This window comes from Lactuca serriola, chromosome 6 (assembly GCF_051521515.1).
Source record: "Lactuca serriola cultivar US96UC23 chromosome 6, Lser_US96UC23_V15, whole genome shotgun sequence".
NCBI classification, from domain to species: Eukaryota; Viridiplantae; Streptophyta; class Magnoliopsida; order Asterales; family Asteraceae; genus Lactuca; species Lactuca serriola.
Genome location: NC_136413.1, coordinates 198,214,576 through 198,222,145, shown reverse-complemented (window position 1 = coordinate 198,222,145; position 7,570 = coordinate 198,214,576). Strand labels below are relative to the sequence as shown.

Below are 7,570 nucleotides of genomic sequence, written 5' to 3'. Positions count from 1 at the left end.
AGTTCATCCGCGAGGCACAAGAGCAATTTTGAGCACTTGGATCAAACACCCATCCAAACCGAATCCGAATATGATACCGAGCCGGAATTTGAAGAACATACGAGCGAACCCGAGAACGAGCCAAGGAACGAGATGGCGACAATTGAAGAGATGTCCATGGGAGCTTACAAGAAGCGGATCTGAGAAGATATGGGTCTCGGTTTAGTCCAACCCGCAATACCTGCCACTGCCACATTCGAGTTGAAGGGGCACATCTTGACTGCACTGAAGGATATCCCATTTTTTGGGAAAGATCATGAGGATGCTTTTAAGCATCTAGATGAAGTCAACGACATTGCGGATTACTTCAATGTCCCAAATGTCAACAGAAACACCGTCTTGCTTAGGATGATTCCCATCACTTTCAAAGGAGCTGCTAAGGAGTGGTTGAAGTCACTTCCACTGGGTACAATTACCACTTAGGCTCAAATGCGTGAGCAATTCCTGGACCAGTTTTGCCCGCCATCCAAGATAGCCAAACTCAAGACGGCAATAGCCAACTTTGAGCAACAGCTAGGGGAGTCATTATACGAAGCATGGGAACGGTACAAGGGCTTGCTCAGAAATTGCCCTCAGGATGATCTAAATGTGCAACAAGAGATGTCAATCTTCTATGATGGGGTCAACGTTATGACGAGACAACTCCTTGACTCTCAAGGACCTTTGACAAAGAAAAATCCAAGGGAGGTTAAGGAGCTGATTGAAGAATTCGCGAAGCACTCTCGCGAATACCACAACCCTAGGCAAGATGGAATCAAAGGCGGTGGAGGAGCCCAAACTGAAGAAATAGCAGCTGTGATGGCTGTGCTGAATAATTTGGATCGAAGGATAACACAAATGGACCAGTCAATAAATTCCATAAGAGTGGGTTGCGAGAGATGTAGTGGTCCACACTTGACCAAGGACAGCAATTTAGATGAGTTTGGGAACAGAAAAGCTCAAGTGTGCTACTCAAGTGGGGATAAGTTTGATGAGGACTGGAGGAAACCAAAGAAGGAGTGGTTGCCATATGAAGAGTATAAGAAGCAAAAAGAAGAGAAGTACAGACAGACAGGTCGAGGCTTCTATCAAAAGGAGCAGCCACCAGCCGAGAAGAAACCCAATCTAGAGACTATGTTGATGAAGTTTATGGAAGCTTCGGAAAAGAGACACGAAGCCACTGATTCTGCTATTATGGAACAACAAAATTTAGTAAAGAATCAGCAAGCCTCCATCCATAACCTTGAAGTACAAGTTGGTGAACTAGCCACTTTAGTTCATGAGAAGTTATCCTCGAAAAATACCGAAACGAAGACCCAATCTCATGTAATGGCCATAGACATTGAAGAAGAAGCCATCTCTGAGTTCCTGGAGGCATTGGAAGAAGAACCACAGAAGCCTGATCCAAAGCTGAAGAAGACCAAGCTTGAAAATCATGAAACTGCTGAACTCCAGAAGTCACGACGTGAACCATATAAGTTCACGACGTGGGCCTGTCATGAACAGAAAAATTATGTAATTGGTTCGGTTTATCAGCCACCTTTGCCTTTTCCTTTCCAAGCTACCCTTAGTCCACTGGAAAGAGAGCATAGAGAGTTTGTCAAGAATGTGAAGGGGATCCCGATTAATACTCCCTTTGTCGAATCCTTATCCAAAATTCCTGAGCATCAGAAATTACTGCAAGATTTGATAGACACTCGCAAGCAGTTAAAGAAGCATTCTAAGGTGGTTCTAAGTGAACAAAGCTCAAAAGATGTGTTGGGAGAGACACTAAAGAAGATGGGAGATCCTGGACGCCTCACTCTTCCGTGTGAATTTGGCAACAAAATGAAAGTTAATGCTTTAGCCGATTCTGGGGCTAGCATGAATTTCATGCCTTTTTCATTTTATCAGAAGTTAGAAATTCAGAAGATGAAGGCTACAAAAATGGCTATTCACATGGTGAACCGTACAGCGACACAACCCCAGGGCATCGTGGAGGATATTTTGGTGAAAATTGGAAATTTTGTTTTTCCAATAGATTTTGTAGTTTTGGATATGAAGGAAGATTTCGATGTTCCAATTATCTTTGGTCGTCCATTGCTTAACACTGTTGGAGCTTTGGTTGATATTCACGAGTCTAAGCTCACCATGAGGGTTGGTGATGAAAAAGAAGTTTTTGGGATAGAAGATGGCTTTCCAAAGGAACATGTTAAAAAGAGGTGTTCACAATCAATGAAGATAATGGACTTGAAGAACTGGAAAAGCTTATGGAAGAAGAGATCAAGGCAGTTCATCAAGTCAAAAGAACAAAACCAAGAGCATCTGTTCCATTTTTGGTAGAAGTCATAGCTTACAAGAGTCCACCTTCTTGGGTGAGCAAAGAGGATGAGGAGATGACAAGTGATGAAGAGGAAGTCACTTCAAGAGTGACAAAGCCGGTGGTGAAAGAGGAGGAGGATGCTTTGGAGTGCAAGGAAGAAACTAAAGGGACCAAACGCAAGCTTGAAGAAGAGGTGAAAGCTAAAAAAGAGAATTCAAAGAGGCATACAAAAGGCGAGTTCAAGCTTACTAGAGGCGATTCAAGGAACAAAAGATCCTAGTGGTGGATTTTCCGAGGACTCAACGTAGGAGGCACGGAGTCCAGCTCAAGACTCCAAGAAAAAGAAGCGCTTCTCGAGAGGCAACCCGAGTTTGGTTTGCAAATTTTTTCTTTTCTTTTTTGCATTTTAGTTTTAAAAACTTAGATCATGTCATCCAACTCTATTAGAACATAATTAAGCACAGAATGTAGGGACCTTAAAATGAAAGTAGTAATAATTGAGAACTTTGTTTAAAGTCAAAATTGATTTTTCTCTTCCAGACTTTTTCACGACGTGAAGTTTAGCAAGTCACGACGTGAATCGTGAATGGACCGGATAAATACTCCATGATATAGTTTAGCCCATTAGACTAACAGACCCAAGATCAGTCCGTGAGTACATGGCCCAATTTTAGCCCAGACGCTATTCACGACGTGAATCATTCAGAATTCACGACATGAATTTTTGAAAACACGGGACCACAGAATAAATCCCTAGAAACCGGAAAACCTTCATTTCTTTATTCTTCACGAAGTGGAAGCGGAAATTGGTCCCCCCTTAGTCCCCATTGCTGCGATTTTAGCCGACAAATCCACACGTTTTCTTTGTGCTTACATACTACTTCAATCAAAAGGTAACAATTTCTAATTATTAACCTTCATTTATCTTTAATAGTTGAAATTAGGGCTAGGGTTTGTTTTTATGTTAAATTGTATGAAATAGCTCTAAGATTCGTAAATTACCTTTGGAATGTAGTTAATAAATGGTTGAAAATGCTATAGGAGTAAACCCCAAGCACTATCATGGCCGATTCATACAGAATCCAGAATGCATTTTCGAACCTGTTTACGAATTCACGGCGTGAATTCTTATGAACTCACGACGTGAATACTGAACTGAGAATTTTCTTTGTTTCCTTCATGTCTAAATTGTGGATTATTGTTTTGGCTGTGGTTTTTCCTTGTTTTTGCAGGAATGGCTCCAAGAAGAGAGATTCCAGCTGGGGTTGTGGGTTTGCACCTGTTTTACAATTTTCCCGCAACAATGTCCCGCGATGTCTTGACCCGTTGGAACAACAGATTGGAGTGGCTCTACAACAGAGAAATCGCAGTAGCTCCAACAATCAATTGAACACGGTTGATGGAAGTAGGGCTCGTAGACCGGGTGGGCCCATTTTTGACAAAGGTATTTATCAGAGATGGGTATTCGTTTACCTGTTCTGGTTGGCATAATCTGTTCCGGGTACAAGAGCAGGTCTACAAGGAATTTTGTGTTGAGTTTTTCGCAACAGTCACATTTCAGGAAACTGTTCAAGATCCAAATGTTTAATTCGCTTGGAGAGTCGGACTATATGATCGACAGGAGGCTATGACTCCCGAGTTTGGCATGTTTTTGAGTGGGGATGCTAGAGATTATGCGGAGGGTGTCACGGGGTATTCTTTTTGGCATAATATTGCCTCTGGAATGTTTAATTCTGGAGTGTCCCCCGAGAGCAGTATTCGGTCCCCGATCCATCGCTTACTCCACTGGTTCATCACCTTTTCCATCAACCATAAGAGGCATGGAGACAAAGTGACTAAACATAAATTATTCTTCTTATGGTCCATCTTACAGCCTGGTGTCTGTTGCAACATCCCGTATTTTCTAGCCCGTTTTCTGGTCGGGTCTGCCGCGAGTTCGCGCCATGGGAGCCCCATTTGTGGAGGGCATTTTGTTACCCGTTTGGCCCGCTCGTATCATTTGGTTATTCATGATATTACTAGATCCATGACGTGTGTGGACGAGCATGACTTTGGCATGGGATATTTGGAAACTTTGCGGGTGGTCATAAATTTTGGGTCGCATTGGGCATAGTACCGTCAGATGGTGAGGGTGATGATGAGGATGATCAGTCGGCCGACCAACCTGCGCCAGAGCCGAGACCGAGGCGTAGGAATGTGAGAGGAAGGGGAGACCGCAGGCAGCCAATACACCCTCTTGCTTCCATGGTTGGTATGCCTTTTGGGAGTGATATGGCTGGTTACTTTGACCAGTTATCGTTGAGTGTCAATTGGATAGGTGGCACTATGGAGAATGTTGTTCGCCATCTTGGGGTGGAGCAGCCGCCTCATTTAGGGTATCATTACTCGATTTTCCCACGATGGTCGGAGTTTGGCGGACGCGGAGGTGATGGAGCTGGAACCAGTGGAGCACATGATGATGAGCAGGATGATTGATCGTTATTTATTTTTATTTTGTTTGATTTGTTTTTAGTTTGTTTTTATGGGATTGTAAGAACTACTTTGAATATTATGTTACTTTTATTCTTCGGTGTTAGTTGTTTCTCAGAAATTGCTAGAAGCGCCTTGAGAGGATAGCGAGTTATGAATGCGTACGTTTTTAGCCGGGAGTGTTTAAAGCCGAGAGTCGAGACCCATATTTTCAAAATAAGTGTGGGGTGAGTCAAGAGAGTGGAGAGTCAGTGAAAGAGTCATAAACTGATGAATTTAGAAGAGTCTTAATACATTAAGACATTAGAAGAAGAATTGGCAATGTTTTTCTGACTGCCCAGTTTTCACAACGTGAACTTTTATTATTCACGTCGTGAGTCAGTTATCAGGAGGTTCTCAGAATACGCGTAGTTACGATTTTACGTCGTGAATTGTCTCAAACTTATGTCGTGAATATGAGATTTTTACAAGTTCAAGGCCCTTGACATTTTAGTCTTCTATGGGTTGATGCTATTCTTCTTGTCATTATTCTCATGATTATTTTGGCTCATTTTTACCACCATACAATGTGGCGTATGCTTTCCCACATTGGTCGTTCTACTTTTGGAGATTTATACCACATTTGAAGACGATTGAAGGCTCGATTTCATGTTTTGCCGGTACATTCCTTATTTCGCGAGTTCCAGATCCAAGTTTCGATTTCTCAAGAGTCCATTTCAAGATGCACGTTTTCCACACTTTTGGAGATGTTTACGCCACTATCGCAGGGGAATATGTTCCTTTTTCTCCCTTTTCTTTAATTTTGATTTATTTTATGCATATAATGAGGGCATTGTATGAAATAAGTGTGGGGTAGGGGTAGAAAAAGTAAATTGCTAGATAATGATGGAATTTGAAAATTTTAATAATTGAATCTAGTAATAATAATTTGAACTGTAGTTGCTAGTTTTATGTGGGATGATCCGATAAAGGTTCAAATGTTTAGTTGAGCCAATATACGTAATAGTGCATTTGTGGCCTCCTTTATTTTAGTGAAATCATGGAACAAAAACATAACTCCGCTTGGTTTGAGGGATGCAATATGTTTAGCAGCCTAAACCTGAAATGTATCCAGGAAAATTATTATCATTAACCAATAAAGGTTGAGGTTGAGCGCCTCTGCTTAAGCATGTAGGTTTTGAGTGAAAAAAGTGAGGTACATGTAATGAAAAAAAAAAGAGAATTACAAGAAAAGTTTGAAGAATTTTGGAGCAAATAAAGTGAAGATCAAAAGATCAAAATTCCTAGAAATTCAAAAAGTTAAAGATACCAAGAAATCAAATCAAATAAGGTGGTGAATTCAAAGAAATCAAAGATCAAATTATCAAGGAAGTGAAGAATTCCAAAAGAGCTTCATAGTGGTATCATAGATTGTAATTCTAGATTATGTATGCTTAGGCTGCTCAACTAAAAATACATTGGAGATAAGGAGGTTTTCTGCGGATGGATTCGGAGGGTTGCATAAAATGAGCATTGTTCGGAAAAAGTGGGTGAGTGTTTATGAAGATTGTGAGTATTTAAAGTATGGGGTACTTTAGGAAAATTTTAGACACAAATGCATGTGTTGAGGTCTTGGCATAATGGCTGAGCTGGAGTCGGATTATTCTATTTGATGTTAGTAATCAAGGGTTAAGTTTAAATTTGCTTGAGGGCAAGCAAAGGCTAAGTGTGGGGTATTTTGATATTGCCATATTTATACTTATTTTTAGGCAATATTTAAGTACATTTTTATTAATAAGTTGGTAATTTGTTTAGAATAATGGTACTTATGAGCTTAAATGTTATTTACAGCAAAAAAGAAGACATTTTGAAGAAAAGGGACTAAAAGCGTTAAAGAAAAAACTTTGGGAATTAAAAGATTAAAAGAGAAGAAAATCTGGAAAAAAACGTTCTTACGACGTGAGACTTAAAGAATTCATGACGTGAGAGTTGGTTCTAGAAGATATGTACGTGGGTGAAGGAAACCTTGACGGGCACGGTTATCTACAACTCATGACGTGAATATCTTATTATTCACGACGTGAATTTATGGATATCAGCAACTATATAAATCCTTGACCATTACGAATAGAGGCAACTTTTGGCAAAAAAGAGGAGTTCCACAAGACGATTTTGAGCAGAGAGATGTTCTGGGAAGAGGCTTTCTACACCAAAAAGAGTGAAGGTCCATAATTTAGTTTATTAATTAAGAACATGTTTTATATCACTTCAATTTGTGTTAGTTTGTTAGTTACTATGATGAGCAGCTGAATCTAGCTACTCTTGTTTAGCTTGATGAAGCTTTTAACTTATGAATAGCTCAATTTTATGGATTAGTTTAGTTGGTAAAATTGCTTGTGTTTGATTTGTATTACCTAGCATGCTTATGTTTGTTTCTCTAATTGCTTGATTGCATGTTTTGTGTAGCTTAGTGACCATTAACTGCATGAACTTGTTTACCTAATGATTTAGTGAACATTGAATTGTTAGAGCTAGGATTGACCAATCTTAGTTAGTAATTAGAGTAAATAAGATTAGCTGTGCTAGAGAACGTGTATTGTGACTATAATTGCGTTTATATAACAAATCTTATATGGCATATTTACATTCATAATTAATTATGTGTTTAATTGTGTGTGAACATACATAGTTTAACATGAATTAGTTACTTATTGGTAAAGTTAGAACTAAATTACTAATATAATTAAAACCAACTAGATAATCCATAAACATTAGCTAGCCATAAGAAGGAAGTGGATTCAA

The 7,570-nt window shown here is 39.7% G+C and overlaps 1 non-coding gene across 1 annotated transcript; it reads right to left on the bottom strand.

The window, feature by feature from the left end:
- Positions 1-516: 516 nt before the first annotated feature.
- LOC145060836 (small nucleolar RNA R71) lies at positions 517-623 on the bottom strand. The gene has a single exon (XR_013687018.1). It is a non-coding gene; the product is annotated as a small nucleolar RNA R71 (small nucleolar RNA).
- Between the last annotated feature and the right edge of the window lie 6,947 nt (positions 624-7,570).